The sequence below is a fragment of the Chelonoidis abingdonii genome, chromosome 13 (assembly GCF_003597395.2).
Source record: "Chelonoidis abingdonii isolate Lonesome George chromosome 13, CheloAbing_2.0, whole genome shotgun sequence".
In the NCBI taxonomy this organism is placed as follows: domain Eukaryota; kingdom Metazoa; phylum Chordata; order Testudines; family Testudinidae; genus Chelonoidis; species Chelonoidis abingdonii.
Window position 1 is genome coordinate 25775267 of NC_133781.1, and position 13181 is coordinate 25788447.

Consider the following 13181-nt stretch of genomic DNA (forward strand, 5'->3'; position numbering starts at 1 on the left):
AATAGTCAGTAGGTTAATGTGCATCATAACAAAGGAAACCCCTTTTGGTTATATTAAAGAATTCCCTCTACTACCACTCAGCCTTCGAAGAAACCTTAGCAAACAATAATTGCCATTTACCAGAAAATAAAACACAGTGCTCTAAGCTACAGACTTTCTTCCCACATAAAATTATGTCTTAAAAATATTTTTTTCCAGAAAACATGAGCATAATTTGAAAATCATACATTTTAGACATCTTCTAATAAGCAAAAAAGAGGATGTCTCATAGTGACTTGCCAATTTATTTTGTTCCAGAAGTACTGTATCACCTTTTATAAGCCAAGAGCTATATTTATTTTAGTTTTGCACCTATCCTGGATCTTACAACATAGATTTTTCTGTACTTCCATCCAGTAGAGTCTTATTCAGCCTGAATTTCTGCTAGTGTCCATGTAAACTAAAAGGAGTCCGTTTTTTGCAGAAATGAGTTGAAAAATTAGTCCACTTCCATAAATGCAAAAAAAAAAAAAAAAAGTAAAATAATCTACCAGCAAAAACACATACATGTGAATTTTGAGTAGTTTTACATATTATGACTAGTGTGCACCTACCAGCATATATCATCACCTGCTCTTCCCAAAGTGCTTATGTCTGCTTTTTTTTTTTTTTACTGTGCAGCCTGAAAAATTAAAATTGCAATAATGTTGCTGACAACTCTTCTTGTCAAGATCAGAACTACTGCAGAATATTGTTACTGTACATTCTGTTTGCTAAAATGTTGACAGCATTTTAGCATCTATACGTACTGTAAACAAAGTCTGACTAAGGTAACTGATCTATAGTATATCACACATCTTTCTCAACATTTTTTATTTATATGCAAAATTACAGCAAATGTGTGGTTAGGTGGAGAGATGGGTTAGACATAAGGGTCAGAATTTTCAGAAAGGCCCAGGACCAATAAGTGGGTCATATTGTCAGAAGACCTTTGTTCCCATTTAGGTATCAAAATAATTGGCTGGATTTTCAGAAAAACTCAGTATACATTATGTGCTGAGCACTTTTGAAAATTGGCTCTAGTGCCTAAATAGGATCTGAGGTCTTTTGAAAATCTGACTCCATTTATGGGCACTGAGCACTTCGAAATCTGGTCCTGAGTTTTTTTTAAAATCTGGCTCTAGATTGATCTATGAACATCATAGTTCTAAGGAAGGAACATACCCTCTCTTCCTCAGTAATCAGAGGTGTGTCTGAAGTGGACCTCAGATCTGCATCTCCTCCAAAAACACACACACTACTGAGGTTACGTCTACACTATCCCTGATCGCTCTCCCATCCACTGCTGTACTCCAGCTTGGTGAGAGGCGGAAGCAAAGTTGACGGGGGAGCCATGGCAATAGATCCTGTGCCGTGAGAACGCGAGGTAAGTCGAACTAAAATACGTCGACTTCAGCTAGGCTATTGTCGTAGCTTAAGTTACATATCTTAGGTCGACACGCTCCCCCCTCCCCCGCCCAGTATAGGCCAGGCCTGAGGCAACCTGGATTTAAATCTGCTCCTATAGTTTTGCCTGACCATCACAAAAAACTCCACCACCACAACTAGAATGAAATGATGACAGATTTGTGATTGTTACAAACTGGAATGAGTTTACTTGCATAGCTTCCTACTCCCCCTTTATGCACCACAAAAGTACCATGCTGCTAGGCACAGTTATGAGGCTGTTCACCAATAAGCTAGAAATGAAATACTGTAGAACCTCAGCGTTATAAACACCTCGGGAATGGAGTTGTTCATAACTCCAAAATGTTCATAACTCCAAACAAAACATTACAGTGGTTCTTTCAAAAGTTTACAATTGACTTAATATAGCTTTGAAACTTTACTACGCAGTAGAAAAATGCTGCTTTCCCTTAATTTTTTTAGTAGTTTATGTTTAACACAGTACTGAGCTATATTTGCTTTTTTATTTTTTTTTTTGTCTCTGCTGCTGCCTGATTGCTTACTTCTGGTTCCAAGTGAGGTGTATGGTTGACTGGTCAGTTCGTAACTCTGGTGTTCGTAACTCTGAGGTTCTACTGTACTGTGATACCATGCAGAACAGATATGAACTACATCGTCTGAGGTGTGGGAAAGATTGCATAGTACCATGATTTTCCAATAGCATACCTGGCTCAAGTCAAATTAATCTTTCGCTCTCATCATTAGTGCTAAAATCACCTACTAAAACTCTTAAATGCATAAAAAAAGAATTTCTGTTGTACACAAAATTCAAAGAAATTCACACAAAGGGGAAATATTAAAGCAGTCAAGCAGCAATATCATCTGTTTATAAAAGTCATTGGCACATCCATCAGGACTGGGTGCTTTATTAAGGTTTTAGTTCTGAGATCACTTCTTCAATCTCCTTAAGTGAGAGGCTGATTTAGAGCTTTCATAGCTTCCCATGGTAGTAGAAGTTCAGCTTATGAAGGAAGGCCTGACACCTACCAAGAACAGCAGGCTGCTAGGAAATTTAGAGAAACAAATTAGAGCAGACCAAATTAGTCTCTGGTGTTTAAATACCTCTCAAATAATCAGAATCAAATATGCCGATGGAAAGAAGAGTGTTTCTTTAGTTGGAGGCAATCTAAGCTGTGTTTACATTACCTGGATTCATTTGAGGAAAATGCCATTTTTAAAATAAAATAAAATATTACCAGAATCAATTTATTTTTAAATAAGCCCTCCTCCCTCCCTAGTACAGATGGTCTGTTAGTTGCTTGATAAGAGCCCATGTTTTTTTTCCAATAGGACTTGATACATTTTCAGTCAGTTACATGTTTGAACTTACTTAGATGGTTTTTAATAACATAAAATCAGTTATCATTAAAATGATTTTCATTTAACTTTAGTGCTGAATTGCCAGCACTTCAGAGAGTTCTTCATCTGCCAGTGGTATTTGTACCAGCCTTTTGTCATCTGATATGGAGTCCAGTACAATCTAGAATTTATTACTTGCTGTCTTTGGTTTTGCCTTCCATCATGGATGTTAATAGATAAGAGTTTTCTGTATGTTATTTGTACTATTATAATGCAGATCTGTTCTCCGTTTAGCTCTGAATTCACTTAAAGGAAGTCTGGGAGTGGGCCCAGACCACCCATGACAAGTTAATTTAAAGGGACGGTCTAGGCAGATAATTGAATTAGAAGCACCTGGCCCGATAAAAGGCCATCAGGGCACAGTTACATGGAAGTGCTGCTAGATAAAGAAGCTCTCCCAATGGAGAGAATCTCCCTGAATTGAGAATCACAGGCCCCAAGGAGGAGGGCTGTGAAACCCCTGAGCTGAGGGAGAGACTACAGGTCAGAGAAGCAATGATTGAGAACCACAGGCCCTAATGAATAGATCTCTGGAGAGTTCCTTGGATATTAGCTAGAGTCCTCCAAGGAGTCCAGGATCCTTCTTTTTCACTCTGCCTTCCTGGACGTTGTACTTCTTATTCAAAATATGGAAGGTCTGGTACTCTTTCATACATAACTTTTAACACTCTGTCAGATGACTCCGTGATCAGCCTCAACAAGTGACCACCAACCCTACCAACTGACTTCATTGCCAGGCAATTGCTCACCTGATAAACTAGTTCTCAATAGTCGGAAACAGTCTATTGTCTAGAGTGCTTCTTTTTGAACAGAGGACCATCCAGTTGTAATGACTCTGTTAGCCCTCGACTGCTACCCCTTGGAATTCCTGATCGACATGGAGGTAAAAGGACAACGGTGAAGGCAAACAAGCCTCACACTGGAAATGGAGTTTGCAGATTGATAAAGACACAGGCAGGGTTCATGATCTCACACATGACTCAGAAGTTGCACATAGCTTTCCTGAATCATCACAATATGTTCCTGGTGTCGATAATGGCATTGCTGAAGCTGAAGCTTGATTTCAGGAGGACAGATTCTGGGAGCTCGTGCTGTTCACCAGCTGAGAGTTGAAGGCAATGCCTCACCAGTTGTGGAGCCAGGTTTCATGACTGCTTTAGGACTAGCAAAAAACGTCAGTGACCCCTGGACATTCAGAGCAGGTAAGGCTGAAAAGACCAGAGGTAAATGAGCTGTGGGATTTCACTGGTGGACCCTGTGCTATAGGAGAAGAGAAGACCTGCAGTCTTCATGGACTGAGGTCCCTCCTCGATAACCTCTGCCACATTCTGGAGGTGGGAGAGAGAGGGGGAGAAGAAATAATATGAAACTTTGAATTATTCTGCAGTTTTGCCCTATGAGGAAAATATGGGTTAGAAATAAGCCTTCTTCAGAGCACTATGCATATTTACCTTAGATAATTAATTAGTTGATTCTGTGGACCTTCGCTCCTGCAAATTGGAGTACTATGAAACGCATGCAGCTGAAGAGGTTTCATATGTTTTTTTCCCCCAAGGTTATCCATCCAGGTAACTGCTTGCCTGGGTAAATCTCAAATGGCAAGTCACTCAGGGAACATTATCTAATTGCTTAAATCCATATCTTCACTGGCATAAAACAGTGTAGCTTCACTGCAGTCAGTGGAGTCATACCAATCTAAACCAGCTGAAGATCTGGCCCAGAGACGTTAACCTCCTTTTCTTGAGAAATCAGTATAAGTCACAAGACAAAAATCACAATTACATCTCTGTTTGTTTCAGAGTAGCAGCCATGTTAGTCTGTATCCACAAAAAGAATGAGGAGTACTTGTGGCACCTTAGAGACTAACAAATTTATTTGAGCATAAGCTTTTGTGGGCTACAGCCCACTTCATCAGATGCATAGAATGGAACATATAGTAAGAAGAGATATATACATACAGAGAAAATGAAAAGGTGGGAGTTGCCATACCAACTGTAAGAGGCTAATTAATTAAGATGAGCTATTATCAGCTGCTGTCATTGAAATCAATGGAATGTATCCCATTGACTTCATTGAGATCAGGCACAGAACCATGAAGGGAATATTGAGCATGTTATCAAGTTTTTAGTCTTGGGTCTGATGAGCAATGAAAAGGCAAATTTAAAGCTGATGTGGTGCTTCCCCACCCGCAAACCCAAACAAGTGCTTTAACCTCTCTCTTAGGGTGACCAGATGTCCTGATTTTATAGGGATAGTCCTGATATTTGGGGCTTTTTCTTATATACGCTCCTATTACCCCCCAGCTCTGTCCTGATTTTTCACACTTGCTGTCTGGTCACTCTACTCTTCCTTTGTCCGTGGTATGTCTTTCAGTTCTCATTCCTTCACATCTCATTGCTTCATAGAGTTATTACTGGTTAGAGGAGGAAGGGAGCAACAGGGCCGCCCAGAGAAGGGGGCAAGTGGGGTAATTTGCCCCAGGCCTTAGGCCCCGCAGGGGCCCTGCGAGCCCTGGCCCGGCAGCAGTCTGGGTCTTCGGCAGCATTTCGGCAGCAGGGGGTCCTTCAGTGCTGCCAAATACGCAGAGCGACTGAAGGGCCCCCTCTGCTGCTGAAATGCCACCAAAGACCCGGATCGCCTCAGGGTAAGTACAAGCGCCACAGCTCCCCCGCTTTGCCCCAGGCCCCCTGAATCCTCTGGGTGGCCCTGGAGAGCAAAATGCCTTTGTGCCTCCCCATGCTGTGGGTCTGGCCATAGTTCAGACTAGAACCGCCTCGTGCTTACGGGCGGCATGATATTGTTATGCTAGCTCTATGCCACCCAGGGAATCTCTTGATGCCAGTGATTGGCTGTGCTGTCTTTACAGCCCCTTTGCGCCACAGGCCAAAGGGTAAAAGAATTGGTCTCTTTGGGTCGACACTTTGAACGGGGGCTGCCTGAAGTGATTTAAGGCTGAACAAATTCTGGAGTGACTTACACCACAGTAAGGGTGGAATGACTTCAACAAGACCACTCTGGAATGACCAAGAGCAGAATTGGTGTAACCAAGAGCAGAATTTGCCCCTAATTCATGCTGCTAATGAGAACACTTCCTTTAGTGACCACCTATGAAATAGACCCTATTTGTATGTCACCAATGAAATAAAAAATTGTCAGGTGAGTGCTAGTCACTGCATGTTGGGTTTAAAAACTCACCCAAGAAATGAAAGAGATCTTCACTGAACAACCCATAATTAGGTGCATGTCTTGACTTTTGCCTAGCTGCAGAAGTTGCAGATAGTTAATGAATATATTTGGACTAATTGGTGCCAAGGTAGGTATTAAATGATGGCTGATGTTTAGAAAATGGGACCAGTCCTAACTGGTACAGAATTGAGTGAGTTTATTTTTAATTATTGTACAGAACAAGGGAAATGTCCATATTTTTATCAATGTATAACACTTTTACCCAGGTACTTTTGTATTGCTACCAACTTGGTCATGAGGGATTAACTTCCTTCCAGAGATGCTCTCCTAAGTGTTTCATGAACTGGATGTGGGTCACTGATACATGTCTGGGTTGACATGAATGAAGTATCACAAATTGTCAACATGTGATTAAAGCTGCCTTGGAGATACAATGAAGACCAAAGAGCAGACCATTAACTTCTAATGATGGCTGGGTAATGGGACTTGTTGGAATTTGGGTAGGCAATTGCCCACAACCTCTCCCCTGTATGAACTGGGGGTTGGGGCAACATATGTGAAAACAGTGTGACTGGTATTTGAAACAAAGGACCTAGGTGTTAAGGGTCTTGTATAAAGAACATGATCTTCCAGCCAGAGAAGGATGTCCAATCTGGGAGTGTTGGGAGGTTCAGGGAGGCTTGCTGCAGTCATACAGTCTGTCTTGAAGGCCAGGGCAAAGAGGGACCCACTTAACTTTCACCTAACCTGCCAGCTTCCCTTGGCTTGTGTCATAAACAGATAGCTAAGGGTTAATGCCTCTTTTACATGTAAAGGGTTAGCAAAGAGAACCAAACACCTGACCAGAGGACCATCGGAAACCGGATTTTTCAAAGCTCGGGAGGAATGTTTGGGTCTGTGTCTTTGTCTGGCTCTCAGCTATGAGAGGGATCTTCTATCTTGCAACTTCCTAATCTTCAGTTTCAAAGTTGTATACAAAGGTAGAAAACATAGGCTGTTATTGTTTTTTTTGTATTTACATGTGTGTAGTTGCTGGATGTTTAATTGTATTCTTTTTTGAATAAGGCTGTTTATCCATTTTCTTTTAAGAACATGACCCTGTATTATTGTCACCATTGATATAGAGAATATTTTTATGTCTTTTTTCTTTCTTTTTATTATAAGCTTTCTTTTTAAAACTGTTTGAGTTTTCTCTGGTAGGCTAAGGAATGAAGGGAGGGGAAATCTTTGTGTTAGTTGACTGGTTTGAATCGCATAGCCTCTGGGTGAGGGGAGAGACTCTTATCTCTCTGGTTTGTGTTTCAAGGCATTGAAGCGGGAAATCTGGGGGAGGTAAAGAGGAGGAAGAGAAGTGGGTTATTTCCTCTTGTTGTAGATCGGGGCATCTGAGTCTTGGGGGTTCCCAGGGAAGGTTTGGGGAAATCAGAGTGAGCCAAACACTAGAAATTTTGGCTGGTGGCAGCGCTATCAGATCTAAGCTGGTAATTAAGCTTAGAGAAGTTTATGCTAGTACCGTCATATTTGAACTCTAGGTTCAGATTGAGGAATTATACTATGACAGCTTGGTTATGTGGTCAGCATTTCTCTCCATTTTAACCCAATATCCCTGAGCACTGCATTCCTACTGATTATAATGTCTTGTTTTGAAGGCTGTCCTGTGTCACTGCAAATACTTGCTGGTTGCATAGCTCCCAGAAAGGGAAGTCTCCAATGGGCTTCCAAGCTCATTTGGACCTGCTGGAGAACCAATGGTGAGAAACAGAAGTGATGAAGTCAGGGACCCAGTCCGAGTTGTGGGGTCCCCTTGAGCAGATGGAGAACCAGGGCTATCACAAGAGAGACACACTGAGAAAGATTGAAAAGGTCAGAGCATAGCACATTGTAAATAGTGACCGTGGAGACACAGACTATAGAAAACTCAGACTCTCTTGTGAAAAGTTCATAGATCACTGGAACTGTCACATCACAGTCAGTCTCCCTCCCCCTTCCCATCTTGTCATTTACAGGTGGGTATGCTATCTAGGCCTTCTAAAGAACATAAGAACTGCCGTACCGGGTCAGACCAAAGGTCCATGTAGCCCAGTATCTGTCTACTGACAGTGGCCAATGCCAGGTGCCCCAGAGGATTGACCCTAACAGGCAATGATCAAGTGATCTCGTCTCCTGCCATCCATATCACATCCTCTGACAGACGAGGCTAGGGGACACCATTCCTTACTCAATCCTGGCTATAGCCATTTATGGACTTAACCACAATGAATTTATCCTCCCTTTTAACGCTGTTATAGTCCTAGCTTCACAACCTCCTCAGTAAAGGAGTTCCACAAGTTGACTGTGCACTGTTGTGAAGAAGAACTTCCTTTATTTGTTTAAACTTGCTTGCCTATTAATTTCATTGGTCCACCCTAGTTCTGATATGGGCTAAGTAAATAACTTTTCCTTATCCCACTCTTCCCATCCTCATGATTTTATTATACTCTATCATTCCCCCATGTCCTCCTCTTTTCCAGCTGAAGAGGCCCTAGCTTCTTTAATCTCTCCTCATATGGGACCCTCTCCAAACCCCTAATCATTTTAGTTGCCCTTTTCTGAACCTTTTCTAGTGCCAGTATATCTTCTTTGAGGTGAGGAGACCACATCTGTACACAGTATTTGAGACATGGACGTACCATGGATTTATATAAGGGCAATAAGATATTCTCTGTCTTATTCTCTATCCTCTTTTTTAATGATTCCTAACATCCTGTTTGCTTTTTTGACCTGATGGGACACTTTTCCCATAAATATCTTTGCCATCTACAATGCTCCTAAAGCAGGCTGGAGTAGTAACTAGAAAGTTATGATGAGTATGGCTATGACTTAGTCAGTAAAAGTCATGGACAGGTCACAGCCAATAAACAAAAATTCAGAGCCCATGACCTGTCCATGGCTTAAACTATAAATACCTTGGACTAAATCTTGAGTTGGGATGTTGAGGGGGGCACCCCAAGGGGGAGGTACTGCTGGGGAGGCCAGGGCCAGCAGCACCAGCTGCGGGTGGTCCCTGAGGAGCGACCGCCCTGGCCGCCCTGGGACTGCTGCTCTGGTGGTCCTTGGGGAGCGGCTGCCCTGGGCCGCCTGAGCAGCAGTCGATGTGGCTGTCCCCAAGGCCACCTGAGTAGCTGGTGCTGGAGCCAGCTTCGTGGGTGGCCCTGTGGTCAGCCACACAGAAGTCACGGAGATCGCAGAAAGTCAAGGAATCTGTGACTTCTGTGACCTCGGTGATAGATACGGAGCCTTAATGTTGAGTAATGCTCATAACTGGGGTGCTCAGTACAGAGACCAGGCCTTGGATCTCACCATTCCTGCACAAGACACTGAAACTTTCTGAAGTTACCTTCCTCTGGCAGCCTGGGGAAAGGGGTTGCGACTTGGCCCTTTGCGTTTATTTCAAGAAAAAGAAACCAAATAAACCTCTGTACAAGATTTATTGAGCTCAATATCTTCCTTACGTTCATGTGTAAAAATGAATGCACTGTGAACTGGAGGGCACAAACAACAACTAAAGAACCACTATACACCAGCTCTACAGTTTCCAAAAGGGACCATTTTATCCTCTTAAGTCTCCTGAATTCTGGAATTAATTTCATTTTTACCTTTCCAGGTATATTATACGCGTGGTCTGGATTAAATTTTGGTTTTGTTTCTCTTTCTAAGAAACTGAAAACTCACTTTGACAAAAAGATCAACATAACCTTAAGAATGGAGCTCCTTGCAATAGGTGCGTAACACAAACAGCAATGAAGTATTCAGGCCCTAGGCATCTGCCAAAAGAAAAACCAGGGGAATATGCTTTTTCTGAGGAAGCATATTCCCCTGTTCATTTGGCGGCAGGCACACTGTCTTTAATTTAGGCTGTCATGCTGTAAATACTTGTGCACATGAAGTAACTCAGTATGCATGTTCATGTCCATAAAGTTATTTATGTGCTAAAGGGATGGCACGATCAGGGCCTTAGATGACATGTATAATTAAATACTATTATCCACATGCAGAGAGAAAAAAGGTTTTCTTTAGCTCGATTGGCTTGCTGATTCTATGCCAAGAAGAGCCATATCAGCCTGAACACAATATTTATTCCTTAACTATTCATTCCCACTTACTAGAAGAAAATATTCTTGAGTGTGACCGTGACATGCATGTGTTCTAACATTTCTTTGCTGCTGCAAAATAAAAAGCTAAATAAGAGCTTAAAAAGTGTCAGTAGTTAGTATGGCATTGACCACATTCTCTCACATTTTTCATTCAGCTTGTTATGCAGGGGAATGATAAAAAGCTATTTATAAATAGAAAATGGGACCATTTGGATATTCAAATATCTATGAAGATACCAGTTAATGTGAAACTTATTCAATCCATTTTTTTTTCCTGTTGCATCTTTTGTCTTAAAGCAGCATATAAAGGTTTTCAGCTCACGTTTATAGTTGTGCTGTACACAATAGAATGTGTTATGCCATCTGGTGATCGTTATGGGAAATGCCATTATGAGAGACTGATTAATGGTGAAATCTCTTGTCTCGGGCAAGATGGGCCTTCTGTTTCTATGTTTTAAAAAATAGGTCAGAATGTAACAGCAATAGTAGCTAGAGCCTGGCAAGGAATTAAGCCAAGAGGGAAAACATTAAGCTCCTCTCATCTTCCCAAAGGTCTTGGCAAGGGTAGAGCTGTTTTATAAACATTTTTTTAAGAGGAATAGGAAAACTCTGACAAATAATGTAAATACAGATAGGAGAAAAGACATGTTTTGTTAGAGGTTGAGAAGCTGCACTTTATCCTTTGACTGTGTGAGTTTGATAAATATTTTGGGCAAGGCCTTCAGAGTCGAAGCACAGAAATCGTTAAAAGCACTTTCAATCTGAAGAGATTAGCATGTTTCTGATTATATAATGTTCTGATCAAAGTCTGTATTTTAAATGCAAACAGACGCTTTTTAAAAACAAAGGCTAAACTGTTTAAGAACAGACATTGGTAAGAGTGTGCATAGATGCAGCCCGGCTCCACATGACATCACACCCAAAGATACTCTACCATGCCACTGATGCCAGACTCAGTGTTCCTTCTGACTACTTGTCCCACAGCTGTGACCAGGCTACTCTGTATGTGTAAAATACCTTCCCCAACAAGTGGGCAATGTCACCACCATCTGAGTGTTCAAATCCCTCCTTATATCAGGGGTTCTCAACCTTTTTCTTTCTGAGGCCCACACAATAGGCTGTAAAAACTCAATGTCCCACCTATGCCACAAGAACTGGTTTTCTGCATATAAAACCCAGGGCCAGCATTATGGGGTAGCAAGCAGGGCAATTGTCTGTGGCCCCATGCCACAGGGGCCCTTGCGAAGCTACATTGCTCAGGCTTTGGCTGCAGCCCCATGAGGCTTCAGCCCCATGAAGTGGGGCTTTGGCTTTCTGCCCTGGGCCCCAGCAAGTCTAACACTGGCTCCCCTGAAACCTGCTCATGGCCCCTCAGGTGGCCCCAGGCCCCTGGTTAAGAACCACTGCCTAACATAACACCTCAGGGGGAAGGAATTAATCAAAGTCATATATTCTGTATTTCATTTACTTGTTTAAAGTGTTCAGCCCTGCAGTTCATATGCCTTTCTTGAGGAGCCAGGTAATCGTATTGCTGTAGCCATTGTCCATCTTTCCTCTTGCCATCCACCCAGGGCTCTTTTTCCATTCCAGTCTGAGTCTCCCAACCACTCCTCCCCATTTGAGTTCTTATGTCCATTCCCAAACGCAGTCAGGCTTCCTTCCCTGTCACCTGTGAACCACCATTCACTACGCTTTACTCTCCAAGCTCACTGGTGCTACGGTCCTTCAGGAACCTTCTCGCCCCATCTCCTTTCTTCTTCGGCAATCAACCACAGTGTTCACCAGTATCACTATACCTCCCTGAGCTTCCCCTGTTCACTGAAGCCACCTTCTCTTTTTTTTATAGGGAATTGCTTGATTACCCTCAAAGTGGGCTCATTCCATAATCAGGATTGGCTTAACCGGAGGCTCTCCAGCCAACAGGGCAACTGTTCTGTTACAGAGAGCTCCCGTCTCCCATGCAGAGTAAAAGTCTGAGGGCTAGATTGTCACACTGTCTGGAGTGGCTTGCAAGGGTGAGTGCCGGTCTCAAGTCTGACTGTCAGGAAATCAGGATGACCCCGCCTCCCCCCAAACTGGTGGTATGTTCTATATTTAGATTTCACCAAGGCAGTAACAAATATGAACTCCTGGATCACTATACCAGTCTTACCACAGAGTCCTTCATTAGCATTTCACAAGCTTTCTTTGATGTGTAATTTAGTTGCAAGAGTATTTACCCTGTAAATGTTTCCTATTACATTATGACAGGAATAGATAAGTAAAAATAATGCCGGTAACTTCCTGTTAGTTTTATTAAGTTTAAACACCCCAAAGTACATTTATAATTACTTTGATCTAATACACAAGTGAATTGACCTGAATACACTCAAGCATGACCTGGTCAGCCAGCCTCACACAGATTTTTTTCAGCTGGTGTAAATCAGCTTAGTCTCTGTAGAATGGAGTTACATCAATTGACACCTGATAAGGAACTAGCCCTGGAAAGGTTTGGAGATGACTTAGGGTACATCTATACTACCTGCCAGATCGGTGCTTAGTAATCAATCTATCGGGGATCAATTTATCGCGTCTCGTCTAGATGTGATAAATCGATCCGCAAATCGACACCCATACTCCACCTCAGCAGGAGGAGTAAGCGGAGTCGACGGGGGAGCCGCGGCGGTCGACTTGCCACTGTGAGGATGGCCAGCTAAGTCAAATTAAGATATTTCAACTTCAGCTATGATAATAGCGTAGCTGAAGTTGCATATCTTTGTTCGATCTCCCTCGCCAGTGTAGACCAGCCCTTAGCTGGTGCCTAGTTTCTTTGAAGAAAAAAGAATTCAAGAGGACATGATCCAGGGGAACCATCAGGCAGAGATGAATGACCTGCAGAATTGATGGCTATCTGAATTCCTGGAACAGGAACATTTCTGCCTATATTACTGGCAATCTTTTATCTTCTATTTACTAGATCAGTATAAAAATGAAGAGTTAATATTTAACTAGCCTCATGTGTCTGTCTGCTTATTTTAA